The sequence below is a fragment of the Coffea eugenioides genome, chromosome 4, assembly GCF_003713205.1.
Source record: "Coffea eugenioides isolate CCC68of chromosome 4, Ceug_1.0, whole genome shotgun sequence".
Lineage (NCBI taxonomy): Eukaryota > Viridiplantae > Streptophyta > Magnoliopsida > Gentianales > Rubiaceae > Coffea > Coffea eugenioides.
The window spans coordinates 17,646,264-17,661,703 of NC_040038.1; positions in this window are offsets into that span (position 1 = coordinate 17,646,264).

Genomic DNA, 15,440 nt, shown 5'->3' on the forward strand with positions numbered 1-15,440 from the left:
ATAAGGGTTAGGACCTGAAGTGGGGCCAGGTCCTTGTGTTTGTGGAAAAAAAAAATTTAATAAGATTGAAGAAGGACCAAATGAAAGAATTGTCAACTCTTTTCAATTAAATTGGTGTTTTCCTATTGTTATAAAAGCAAGGGTAATTTACCTGTTCCCTCCCTATAATTTGGTGATTTATCGTATAATCTCTATATATTTAACAATTTATATTTTAATAAAAAGTCAAAATCAAATAAATAAATTAACAAATGTACCCTTTCATTACTTCTTTTTTTCCTCCAAATATAAAAAAGACCAAATATAAAAAAGAAGAAGTTGAAATAAAAAATAGGTAAATAAGAACTAGAAAATACCATTAAAGATTTGGTATAATAACCTATAATGATATTTGTAGTAAAAAAATTTTGGTATTTTTTGTTTCTTATTTATTTGTTATATATTCCCCTTTCATATTTATTTATTTATTATTTCTCTCTATCTCTTTTGTATTTGGAGAAAATTAAGATTTTATAAACCAAAGTATAAGTTTTCAAAATCATCTCTTTTCTTTCAGAGAGAGAGAGAGGAGAAAAAAAAAAGTAACAAAAGGATGAATTTGTTAATTTATTAGTTTGATTTTGACTTTTTACTATTGACCATTAGTTTTAACAGAAAAACTAACGATAATACTTCAATCCAAACTATAAGAAGTTATATATAAGTTTTTAAATTATAGGGGGTTATGTGGTAAAATACTAAATCATAGGGGAGTAAAAGGTAATTTATCCTAAAAGTAATACTAACATGAATACTAATTGGGTTAATTATAAAAACTCCCCCTAAGGTTTAACCGGTTTTCACTTTATCCCCTAATATTATTTTTTACTCACTTTACCCCCAAAACCGTTAGTCAACTCTAACATTGCGTACCGAAAATGTCAAAAAAATATTGATACCCTTAAAGGCTAATTATAGTAAATTCCCTTAAAGTATAGCTATTTTGTACTTTATCTGCTGATATCATATTTCTCTTAATTTGTTTATTTGTCCCGAAATGCAACAAAAAGGTTTTTAGAAAAATTTAGCAATTCAAATAATTTTTAATAGCATCTAAGCATGGTATATTAAAGAACAACTCTGAAAATTTTAAACTCCAATTCAATTATATTTCTCTTTTTTAGTATTACCAATGAAAAAATGTAGTGTACTTTACATCATACAATGCAAGTTCTTAATGCTTCAAATCTTTCAATTTGTTTCTTTTTTAAAAAAATTACTTAATCGTTGTAATGTCCTACATTGTTACATTAGGGGAACTAGGGATTTTATATGTTCGAAATCAAGATTTTACACTTTTCTTTCCTTCACTTTAACATTACATGACCTTGGTATTTGAAGAATTGTAAATAGAATTTTTTCTAAAAACAAAAATTGTGAACTCTACAAATATTTTGTTCATTATTTTCTTTTAAGTGTAAAGGGAATGTCATTATATTTCTAAATTAATTATATCTTGTAAACTAGAAATGTGCATTGTTAATACTTTCATTTTTTGTCAAAGCAAGCACAATAATCATATAAAGTTGTTAATTATGATGAGTCAATAGCTAATTAAAAAATGTGAATATCAATTTCTGTTGGATTTTGTTCATAATATCATTTTGCCTGATTCTCTAGCTAATTAATTAATAGTATTATGTGGTAGCATGTAGTCGTCTTCCATTGTGGATACGAGATTAATTTCAAGCAGATTGACAAAAAGTGGCGATTTTATTCATAGGTCTGTAATTGCCATGTACAACTAAGAATTTATAGAAAAATAAACAGCATACTTCTAGCCTAACGTACTGGAATACTATGCTAATTCTATCATTATCATACAACTAATTATATATTTATCATATAAGAATACAAAAACTAATTCTATTTTAATTGTATAGTAATTAAAAGAGATAACAAGATAAAGAATAAGGATGAGATACGCTAACAACCCCCTCAAGCTGGAGTGTGAAAGAACGAAACACCAAGCTTGCGCAACAACCGATGAAAAAGATTAAAACCAAGCACTTTGGTGAACAAGTCAGTAGGTTGATCCTCTAAACGGATGAAATGGATACAAAGCTCATTGGACTAAATCTGTTTGCGAACAAAGTGACAATCCATCTCAATATTTTTGGTACGCTCGTGGAAAATAGGATTGGCAGCAATATAAAGTGCGGCTTGATTGTCACAAAACAGATGCATCGGTTGCGAATGAGAAATGGTGAGATCAAATAATAAAACTTGTAACCATAACAGTTCACTAGTGGTACCAGCCATGGTACGATATTCTGCTTCAGCAGACAAGCGACTCACGGATGGTTGTTTTTTAGTACGCCAGGAGATAGGCGCATCCCCAAGAGAAATATAATAACTTGAGATGGAGCGTCGTGTCGTAGGACAAGCACCCTAATCAGCATCACAATAACCTCTAAGTTGTAAATTATTCTGAGAAGGAAAAAATCCCTAGCCTGGAGAATTCTTAATGTATCAAATGACCTTCATTGCTGCATCATGATGATCAAATGTAGGGGAATGCATGTATTGACTCAAAATATTAACAGGATACAGAATATTTGGTCGTGTGATGGTGAGGGACAAAAGTTGACCCACGAGACGACGATAAGATGAGGGATCGGCCATAGGTGTACTGGTTGAACGCCCTAGTTGATGTTGTGGAGACATTGGAATCGAACTAGTTTTGCACCACTGAGACCAGTATCTGTTAAAATATCTAGAGCATATTTTCGTTGACTCAGAAAAATTTCTTCAAGACTCCTGGCAACTTCAATGTCAAGAACAAATTTGAGGGGAACAAAATCTTTCAGATGGAACTGTCCATGCAAGAATTGTTTAAATTTTTGGCATTGAAAGGAATCATTTCCTGCAATTACCATATCATCAACATATACCAAAACTACAAGAAAACTATTATTAGTCTTCAAGGTAAATAAAGTAATATCTGCCTGAGTTTGAATAAAACTATATTGTTTAATAGCATGGGTTAATTTAGAAAACCAGTCCCTGAATGCCTGTTTATGACCATAAAGAGATTTATGAAGCCGACAAACCCACTTGTTATCAGATGTCAAATATCGAGGGGGAGGAACCATGTATATTTCCTCATGTAAATCATCATGGAGAAAAGCATTATTCACATCAAGTTGATGTAATTTCCAATTTTAACTGCACCAATAGCCATTAAACATCGCATTGTAGTTAACTTTTCTACAAGAGAGAAGTTTTAGTGTAAATTAGTCCCTCCTCTTGAGTATATCCTTTGGCCACTAATCAAGTTTTATAACGCTCCACAGTACCATCTGACTTATATTTAATCTTATACACCCATTTATAACCAATTGCTTTCTTTCCTATCGGCAAGAGTGCAAGATCCCACGTATGATTTGTAGCTAAGGCATCAAGTTCAATTTGCATGGCAGACCTCCACTTTTCATCTTGACTAGCCTCAGAGTAAGTGGAAGGCTCAGTCTCGGTTAATAATGCTACAAGAAAAGCTTGATGGGAAGAAGAAAAATGATGATTGGAGAGACAGGAATTAATAGAATAGGGGGTATCTGATGCTTTTGAAGTGAAAACTGAATTGGAGTGGCAGGAACTATTGGGAAGATCACAAATATAGTCTTTCAAGTAAGCAGGCGGTCTTCGGATCCGCTATTCCTAGCATGGTGGTGAAGTATGAATCTCTTTAACACGATTATCCATGGCAGAGAGCTTATGATTGGGAATTGAGGAAAAAGTGACATTAGAATTATGCACTTTATGACTAGAATTATGAAGAGAATCAACACACTAATCATCATTATCAAGAATAAGTGATGGAGTGTTAGGTGTTAAGGCGGAAGACAACGTCGAAGGTGATGTCCTAGAAGAGATTTTAAAAGGAAAAATTGTTTCATGAAAGTGCACATCATGGGAAAAGAAAATTTTTTTTGTCTCTAAATCATAAACTTTAAAACCCTTTTTATTTTAAGGGTAGTCTACAAACACACAAGGCCTTGACCTAGGTTGAAACTTGTCTAAAAGTTGTAAAGGATTAACAACATAACACAAACTACCAAATACTCTAAAATGATCATACGTCGGTGGTTTGCCAAAAAGCACTTCAAAAGGGGTTTTATTTCCAAGTGCTGATGTGGGGAGTCGATTGAGAATATATGTAGCAGTTAAAATACATTCCCCTCAGAATTTAATGGGCAAGTTACTCTGAAATCTCAGAGCACAAGCCATGTTAAGGATGTCTCTATGTTTTCTTTCGATGACCCCATTTTGTTAAGGTGTTCCAGCACAAGAAGTTTAATTAACAATCCTTTTATTTCTAAAGAATAATTTCATGTCACCTTTAGTAAGTTCTAATGCATTATCACTTCTGATTTGTTTAATTTGAAATCCAAATTGAGTTTGAATCAAAGAATAAAAATTTTCAAAAGCATGACAAGCTTCATTCTTGTGTTTTAATAAATATGTCCAAACTATTCTAGTACAGTCATCCACAAGAGCTAAGAAAAAATAAGCCCAGAACTCGAAGGTGTTTGATAAGATTCCCATATATCAATATGAACCAAATAAAAAGGAGTCACAGATTTATTAATACTTGGAGAAAAAACTCGTCTAGAAGCCTTTGCCAAAAGGCACACACTACATTCTTGACAAATTTTATCAAAACGAATATGAGAAAAGTTGGATATTGACGCCAACTGGTTGTGCGAAGGATGTTCTACCCTTTGATGCCAGAGAACACTAGATCCTGGAATCGTATTAGCTTTGCCATAAGAAGACTTAGCACAGTCTATGGTGAAGTAGTAAAGACCATCCTGTTCCTTGCTATCCCAATCAGTTTCCTCGAGTGTAGGTCCTGAACAACACAAAAATCAAGAAGAAATAGGGCAACACAATTGTGTTCTTTGGTGAGATGACTGACAGAAATAAGATTACAATGAAAACCTGGAGCATGCAAAATATTATGCAAAGTAATCAGGGAGTTCAAATGATGACTACCATATTCGTAAAATTGTTTCATAGTGCCATCGAGTAGGAATATATTAGTGGATTTTTTTTATTAACTAGGTCAAACAAGAAAGTTTTATCACCTATAAAGTGATGAGTAGCACCCGTGTCTAGTAACCAAGTGTAGCAAGAGGACGAGGAATTTGGAGTTAAAGAATGGGTTACGTTACCAACAAAATTAACTGAGCTAGAGCCAGAGTTTTTGTCACTATTCAACAATGACAAAAGTTGTTCATACTGTGTGGCTGTTAAACCACTAATTGAAGTAGTGAAAATTGAAAAATTTGTGGTGTCATCTGAGCACGCATTTGCAGCGGTGGGATTTTTTCTTGAAGACTGCCAATTATTCGGATACCCTACAAGCTCCCAAAACCTATATATTGTATGGCCAGCCTTATTACAATGATCACATCGTAATTTGGGCCATCCAGAAGATTGGTTTCCATTCTGACATGGTTGGCCTTGTTGTCACCGAACATGAAGCATCTTAGAACTGTGTTGAGATGGTTGCTGTTTGACAGAACTAGAACGTGGTTGCTACTACTGCTGAATAGAGAAAACTCCTACCCCATCAGAATCTTGTGGACTAAGAAGACTCAATTGCTTCTCTTCCATCTTAACCATGTTGAATATGCAATTAAGTGAAGGGCAAGACTTAGTTGCCAATATTTGAGATCGAATGGTTTTAAATTTTTCATCCAATCCCATGAGAAATTGGCGTGAGTGCTCTTTATCCATTTCAGCAAGTCATTCTTTCAATCCCTCACATGAGCAATTTGGAAAATTTGAATAGGCACTCAACTCATCCCATAAGGCTTTGAGTTTGGAGTAAAGTTGGTCACTGAAGCCGTTCCTTGAGAAGACAAAGCAATGTTCTTTCTTAGTTCATAGATTCTGGATTCATTGCTTTGACCAAAATGTTCTTCCAAATCCACCCAAAGTTCCCTAGCCGTGTCAAGATAAATGATCGAATCTTGCAGGTTCGGACTAATTGAATTGACAAGCCAGGAAAGAAGTAACCCATCACATTTTCTCCAAACTAATGCTTCACGGTTCTAGCTTTCGGTTGCAGCAATTCTCCATTCACAAATGATATTTTATTTTTGCTTCTCAAAGAATTCAAAATATCTCGTTTCCACCATTGATAATTGTCAACGTCAAGCAACGTTGGGACTAACGAAACATTAGTGTATTCGGCAAAAATTAAAAAAATATGGGAAACTTGGATCACGGAACAAATCACTAGTCGAGGAACATCTTGGATTCTGTGACTCAATTTGCTCCACCATTATTCCAAGAACTTAACAAGAAAAAACAATAAAAGATCAAAATATGGAGGAAAGAGCAAGAAGGATCATTGCTTTGATACCATGACAAAAAGTGGCGATTTTATTCATAGATATGTAAGTGCCATATACAACTGAGAATTTATAGAAAAATAAATAGCAGACTTCTAGTCTAACATACTGGAATACTATGCGAATTCTATCATTATCATACAACTAATTTCATCTTTATCATATAAGAATACAAAGACTAATTCTATCTTAATCGTGTAGTAGTTACAAGAGATAACAAGGAATAAGGGTGAGGCATGCTAACACAAATGGATGAACTTTTCTACTGTGCCTGTTATATAATCTGGATCAGGGGTCTCTTTACTTGCTCTTTATCTAATTCAGTCTAGTTGATGTAATTCTTACAACTTTTAGCGTAAACTTGGATAACTTTAATATAATCGTGAATATTACTCCAATGCAGTTTTATGAATTAATATACTCACGTTTATACAAAAGTTGTACTAATTTATACCAAGTGTTATGGAAAATTACATAAATGGAGATAACTGGACAGTAATTCAACTTGAGATTCAACTAGAAAGGCCCCTAATCCATATAATTTGCCCAGGATGCAGTAGAATGATTAATTATAGCTAGAGCCAAAAGAATATATACAATGGAAATAGGAGTTGTTAATATTATATCTAAGAGTGGTAAGAATCACAATAGTTCCATTTTATTAAAGATCTTGCATAGTGCGTACACGAATTTTTTCAATAAATGTTGTTAAATCAAAATTCTTAATTTATATTGGAATTCAACAAGAAAGTATATTGAAAAACAATTTCTTTAAATATGTAGTAACACTTACTATGTGTAAACGGGATAATTGAAATTGAGGTCGAGAATGCCATTAGTGCTTCTGAGGTTGAGACAGCCAATGACAATTGTACTGCTAAAGTTGGAAGTTTACTCATTAAGCACTAATTCTTGAAGAAAACTTAAAATCTAATCTTTCCTATGGTTTTTTATAATGACTATTACAGAACATATTTGTTAATATTGTATTCATTGGATGGCAATACACATACTTATAGCTTGGTCAGCTTGATTTGCTGTAGCTAGTTTATCATGATGATGAGGAGGTTCAATCTTTTTGGACACAAGAAACTTGATAATTCTTTTGATTAAGGGATCTTCAACCTGATGAGAAACTACGTACCATTCCCGAACTGCGTACCAGAGGGTAATTTTCTAATGGAAACAAATTCATTAACATCTAGCACTGCTTCAATGTACATCCCCTTCTTATCACTTGTCATCCCAATTCCCAACAAAACCTGCAAATGCAAGAACTTTTAGTACTATTTCTTTCCCTTGTTTTAATTGAATATATGTAGACAGAATTAGAACATGCAAATCATGCAACACAAGCCCTCTTGTAATCATTCATTAGACTAGCTAGGAGGGGATGCAGGCATATATTTAACTACACACACATATGTATATGTATGCATGCATGTATGTATGTCTCTATGTATATGTATATACATATGCACATAGGGTAAACTACCTAATGAACCCTTAAATGATTCTAATTTTTAATTTTTGGACTCTCAACAATAAAAAGTGCCACATTGTGATCCTTCCATCCATCTCTACTGCTAAACCTTGTAGATCTAAGGGCAAAATATGATGGATCGAATGGTAAAAATGGGACGGAGAATTAACATTTTATGCTTTTTATAAATGACGGGCTAATTTGAAACTTGAACTAGATGAAGAGCCAAAAGTTAACAATTAAAATAGGCTAGAGACTTCCTAAGTAACTTAGTGTGCACACAAATACATAGATACACACACACGTGTGTGTGCATGTATGTATGTATTAGAGAAGGCCAGGTATATAGGGTGAAATATTTAGTGCCATAAGTTTTACGTGTGTGTGTATCTATGTATGTATTAGAGAAGGCCAGGTATATAGGGTGAAATATTTAGTGCCATAAGTTTTACATGGCATTTGGCTTGAAAGATCGATAGTACAGGGTGAAACTATTCATATTATAGCACTGCTGCCACCTTTCATTTGGAGAACTACACATTTTTTTTCTCATGTTAACGATCTAATAATGCATCCATGACTATTTGAATATAAGTGCATATGTTTAGAAAAATTACAAGAATGCCACCATTACGTACAGGATGGATCAATTACATGCAGGAAAATCAATCAGAGAGGAAAAGTAAAATCTAAGGCCTAATACCTGAAAAAAAATCTAAGCAAAACATCAAATGTGCCACTCTGATATGATTCATATGAAGTAGTTATTAATATGGTATTGATTTAAGAGCAAACATGAGTTATCTATCCTTATCCCACAGAACACTAGTGGGAGTTCTCTGTTTGTTTTCTTGCTTCCAAGTCTTTTCTTCATGATTCTTGTCTACATGAATTAAAAGATGATAAATCCAATACTTGAAATCCTTTTTTATTCCATTAATCACTACACAGAATAAGTCATGAAACCACACAAAAAAGTAGTTTTTTCCATAACAAATACTGTTTGCAAAACAATAATATGCTTCAAGTTTCTATAAAATAGATTAATGTAGTTTTCTAATAATGAGCAAACTAAAAGAGTCTTTGTATTGATCAAAATTCATTTTGTGATAAGATTGCGAAAGAAATTTTTTTCTAGAATTTTCCATTAGTAGTTCTTTTGATAAGTGTCAAAATTATAAGAAATTAACCAAAACTACAAATGAAGAAAATTGGAATGATTGGTTTTAAGATACCAAACTTTCGCAAATATAAAATATAGGAAAAGCCAAATTTTCTTCATATGATTGAATCCATTTGCTATAAAACAAATGAGCTTCCAAGCAAGTGATAAGGCTGTGTAGAGTTTATGCATTGGACATATGTGGCTTTTTTTTTTTAATAAAATAGAGAATTTTATTTATTAGATTGTTTGATATCGTCCAACACGACTTGGTTGACAAAACTTGAAGGAGAAATGCACAAAAATTCAGAAAGGTTGGACATATGTGGCTTAGTTTTGTATTACACATTAATTATGTAACAATTTATAGTGCCAATTGTTAAATCTAGCTTTACATCTTTCAAACCTTTTTTTAAATCAATTGTTTAAGTTGTTGGGTTAGAATTTTGTCTATTGTTTCTTAAGGAGAATAGGAAATTGCTATGACCTCAATCTTTTCAAGAGTTATGAATTGAACCTCGAAGGAAAAATATAAATTCTACAAGCTAAGTATTTTGTTCAATATTTTCTTTGTAAGAAAAAGAAATGTTAGATGATCTTGGTCTATTTAGAATTATGGGTTAATTAGATCTCGTAAGCTAGAAATATCCCTTATTTTATTTCATTAATAAACCAAGCTGCAGTCATATATAGTTTCTAATTATGATTAGGCAATAGCTTGTTCAAATATGCGAATATTGGTACGCTAGATTTTGTTCGTAATATCATTTTGGCTAATCCTTTGGCTCATTGATTAATATTATGTGATAGCATCTATTTGCTCTCCACTATGTGTAAAGTTAACTAATATCAAGCAAATCTTATGAAATTTTCTATTAAACCTACTAGTTAAGAATAAGGATCTTTCTTAGACTTGAGATGATAATTTTTGGGATAATTTCAGAAATCACCTTTGAGGTATTTGATAATTTCACTCGGCTCCCCTCAAGTTTAAGTAATTACACTTACCTCCCTTAACATTATAAAGTACTTATGATGCCCTCCACTTGATAAATAATTCACAATTTAATGCAATAGATTTACAAAACCCAAAAAATTATTATTTCTTTATCTCGAGTTTATTTCTGCTCCTCTCTTTTTGAGATATTATATAGCTACACCCTCTTTTAATATCTTCAATTTTATGGATATCAATAAATTGAAATTACATAATCGACAGAGGGAGCAGATTATGTGTCAAACTAAAAGAAAATAAAGAGACTTGCAATAATAGAAAAATAAATAATGAAATTGCTAATCGAAATAGAAAGAAGAACAAAAAATGTAGAATTTATTGTGTTTTGTTTGTTATCAAGAAATTTTTTTATAAAATGCCAATAATTTGCAAAAGGATCTCTTTATTTGGATTAATAATTATTGGTTATGATTATGTTATAGAGGTAAAATTTATTTTCTACTTTTTAGATGTTAATATTTTTAAAAATATGAGACTATTGTAATGACAGTTCAAGGTTAGATTAGCATGTATTGAAAAAGTGTGGGGGTATTGAGATTTAATTTTGGGGTATAAATTTGATTCTCAAGGGGGAGTATGTGTGTGTCTTTGTGTGTCTATGTTTTATTTTGTTTTTGCGTGGTAAGCATTGATACTGTATATACAATTTGAAATCTTTTGAACAGCTACTTACATTTGGAATTGAAGTTTATGCTTGGATAGTTACCAATAATTAGGATAATCTATTTGTGCAAAGTATAGAAGAAAGTGATTGAATATACTATATTTTTCTTTTTTAGTTTTATTCAAAAGGGCAATTTGGAATTTTTGAGAGAAAATCTAGTTTATTGGACCAACATTGTTAGATAAATAGTAAAAGTGAGGGAAGTGTATGTAATTTTTAAAACCTAAGAGAAGTTCTTTGTTATTATAAAAAATCTCAGGGGATGTTTGTGAAATTATCCCAAATTTTTTTTTCGGTATTAGGCTAGAAGAAGCAGGTAGAAGAAGAAGGCCACCCACTTGAACAAGAGAAGGAACAAAAATAAAATGTCACATTGGCCCATATTGGTAGGCAAACTGTAATAGGTTCCTAGCCTTCATAAACCATTTATATTGCTTTTGATTTTTTGGGAAATCATAAGATAGTTTTTGGACTCTTTTGACTAAGATTTTGTAATTATTATTTCTGAATAATCCTACCCTTACTAAAAATTTGGAGAAACATTAAAGTTACTTGGTTGAATAAATGACTAAAATTATATGAAAATAATTTAATGACATGGATGGCCTTCTTGGGGATTTCGGCTTGGCAAGTGATGATCAAAATTTGGAATACTCATGTAAATCACAATATTTAAAATTATGATGTCCAAATAATTTGTTCAAATTATTGTGTGAAGAACATGCATCTGGGTTCATGATGAGATTTCGTACAAGTACTACAATCAAAAGAATCAACTTTTTTTTACATTGAAGTGATCTAAATCGAGAAAAACATAATGTTTTGATATATATGACTTTTATTTGAAATCGTTCTTCAAACCATTTTTTAACTAGTATAATTTTTTTAATTTATTGATTATTTTAAGGGCAGAGGGGGAACCTTGATGTAATCATGACCAACTCTAGGAGATTTATGAAAATAAATATCTAAATAAAATGGTTTGCCAGAGTAAAAATACTTAGATTAGAAAATTTAGGCCTAAACATTAACAATCAAAAAAAATTATTTTTTGTTATGCCAAAATTTAGCATAGATACAATTTGAAATTAACCATTATGTACACTTAATTTGTAAAATTAACTTATGTGGGAGGGTTGGATTGGGTGGTAAAATGGAAAAGATTATAATTTATAATGACTATTACATAAGCCTGCTGCTTGCATTATTTCTTGCAAGATGCCTTTGCAGTACGACTTCATCAAAACCATTTTTGAGCAATCTAATTCAAACAATCACCTCTAACTTCACAAATATCAAAATATCCATAATATGCCTAATAATTTATTTAAAAAGTTTTTTTTACAATAAATGAAGCTTGCTGAAACTCCTCATTCCTAGAAATGTAAGCAGAATATGCATAATATTGCTTTTTTTTTCCTCTAGAGTGGAACTTTATACCCTATGGCTATTTCCTGATTGTTGTGCTTGTGCCTATTTAACCAGTTAACGAATTGTTGCCAGAAAGGTGTTATAAATATGTCACCTGATTTATGTGAGGAAAACCAAGAAAACCCTTATGAATGAACTGATTGTGGTGAAAATAAAGATGCACTGATGTACTCCTGACTTTTGAGACGACTGCTGTTCATTCTACCTTAAGTAGTCTTAAGGTCTTAAAATTCGCAATAAGAATGACAATCAGAGACATGCTGATAATAAAAATTGATTTGCAAATTGAAATTGAAGAAATACTTGCCAAGGAATATAAAGAGTTCTGAAAATTCATTAAAGTTGCTTTGAAATGTAAGGAGTGCTTGGAATACAAAGAAATTTCATAATAATTCTAAGGAAATTTGTTGAAATTAACATTAACTTGCTTGGAAAACATGAACTGAGAAAGAAATAATTGCATAAAAAGATTGAAATTCTAAGAAAGCTTTGGAAAATCCTAAGCCTAAGAACTCTAGGAAGCTATTAAAAGGAAAAAAGAAATACCAGACTCGCTATTTTTTTAGAGTTGAATTATTATTCCTTGATCTGATGCCTCTTTTGGTGTGTATAAATGTGGAATTTTCCTCCAAAATAAACAGTAGTATCATCAGATAAGACCATCTCCTTAATACCCACATTCATCATCCATGTCAACTATATTGGCCTTCATCATGGGTAAAGGTGACTATCCATTCCTATATTTCAAGAATCATATAACTGCCGCTCTCTTTTAATATGGGATCACTAGTTGATACATCCTTCCACTGCTAACTGTCACATTTATCCCAACTTTTACTAGTATCCAACTAACTATATTAGCTCCTTTTACATTGGCACTTGCGTTGATGAACATATACCAATACGCCTTTGCATGCACCAATGAACATGTAATTATTGGCGACCATCACTGATGAAGTTCTTGCCACTTGCTCTTATCAACCTTGGACCACTTTTGTCATTGATTAATGCTCCGTTGTTGATCAGTTAATTAATTAGAACCCCTCTGAACACTCTATACTCCTAATCGGCTTCTTTCTTATTGATAGGGATAGAATATCATACCAACAGATGCTCCTCTCAAACAATTTATCAGCATTCAACTCACCGATGAAATGTTTGATTAGTCATGATTTTCAAAAGACTTTAATACATATCCCATCTCTTACGATCATTGAATGAGTTATACACATGTTGTCTATCAACTGGGTACCTTCTTTAACAATGTATGTTTGATTGTAATTGATATTGCCATCAACAAAGGTCATTACCTTGCTTTTAGCCGATGAATCCACCAATAAATTGGCTACTAGAATAGGGTGTTCATATTTGGATAATACCAATTTCAGAATCCTAAAATTGGTGCAAACTATAGTTTTGCCATTCTTTTTGATAATAGGAACCACATGAGATAACAATTCAATGTATATGGCCACTTCTATGAAGTCGATGAGCAATAGTCTTTCAATTTCTTCCTTTACTTTAACTACAACTTCGAAAAATATGCCTAGGCAGTATTTATAAGGCCCATATCCAAGTTTTAATGGAATCTTATGCTCTACTAGTTTTTAGTTTAAACCTACCATTTCACTATAATCCTAGATGAAACAGTCTCTGAACCATTGAAGGATACCAATGAGTTGATCCTGCTATACTACCGTCAAGTTAGCGCTGATGAACGTCAACCTCTTGCTATCAGCATCTCGTAGATTGACTTTTATCACTAGGTGATGTCATTTAGTTTAGCTGGTGCAATCGCCAATTCATTCAACTCAATCACATGAGGATTTTTTTCATTTTTCCCTTCATATATGGCATCAGCCCAATCGACTGATGGGTTTTCAGTTGTTTCTCTACTTTGATCTTTCATATATTGTGCAACCTTATTTAGGATGTTTTCACACACTTTCATTCATTCCTTTTCAAGGCAAATTTTCTTTTCTAATTTGGCCTGCATCACTACAACTTCTTCTTCACTCATCATCATTAAATTGAACGTGTGGCTATCCTCAATGGTTGACTCTCAATATTATACAACTTGTTGATTTTTATACTACCCGCATGCCATTAGGTAGCCACAGTAGAAGTTAGCATACTGGCTAAGTTGGGCAGGTCCTCTATTTTACTTCTAATAAAGCTATTTAGCACTATATTGTCACAATAATAGATGGCTTCTATTGCATTTATACAAAAGACTTTAGATCGGTGTGAACCACTTCAACTTCCATAATAGTAATACTTGATAAAGTAAAGATAGAATACACTTGGAAGAATGGATCTAAACCCTTCCCAACAATGCATTATAGGTTGAAGAAGTATCCACCGAAAAGAAGGATGTGGATGACACTTTTGAACCCATTGATAAAGTATCGGTGGCATCTCTAGTGAAGATACTTACAACGATATCCATTTGTATGAAATCCTCAGAAAATTTTCCAAACTTTAGCATCATGTATACAGGCAATACGTTGACTGTAACACCATTATCAATGTGGATCCTTGTGACAGGGACCCCTTTGATATGTGTTTCTTTGAACAATGGCCTTAAATGCTTGGTAATATCATCACCAGGTTGAGTGAGGATCTCCTTATCAGGAATGTTAATACTCTTGATGATTTGGAACTCCCCAATCCTCTAGTTGGGGTTTGCTGGTTTTTTTTGTCCACATCATGATCTTTAAAATCAATTTTCATGGGCTAGCTTATTCTTCATCAGCATCTTGCTCCATGAAGTTTGAATAACCATCCTTGGATAGAAAGTTGGTGGGTAGGGTTATTACTATACTGACTGCATAGGTCAATGAGTCTTGCACCTGATTGTTGTCGATTCCTCAACATTCCTGGGCTTGTTTCCCTCTATCCGGTCAACTGATGAGCCTTCAGCTACTTGATGTTCACTTGTAGGCCGATAAGTCATTTGATTTGCTTTTGCCATCCTCTCCTGCTGCTTCCATCTTTGCAAATAGTATTTTTGAGTTTTTGTCATTTGACTAGTATTCATTTCACATGGAAACTTTAGGTGCCGCATGGTCTGCCACTGGCCAATTTTTGTGTTTATTGATTTTATAACTTTGTTTTGTTCCACTACAACCTTTTTGCTAAAGCCGACATCATCTTGGCTAACATTTATCGATCAGCATCCTCTATGTCAATCTTTCTCTTCATAGTTTTACCACCAAGCCTGACCTCGAGCCAATCAATAAGCGATTGTATCACTCATTTTTCTAGTCAATCCTTAACAC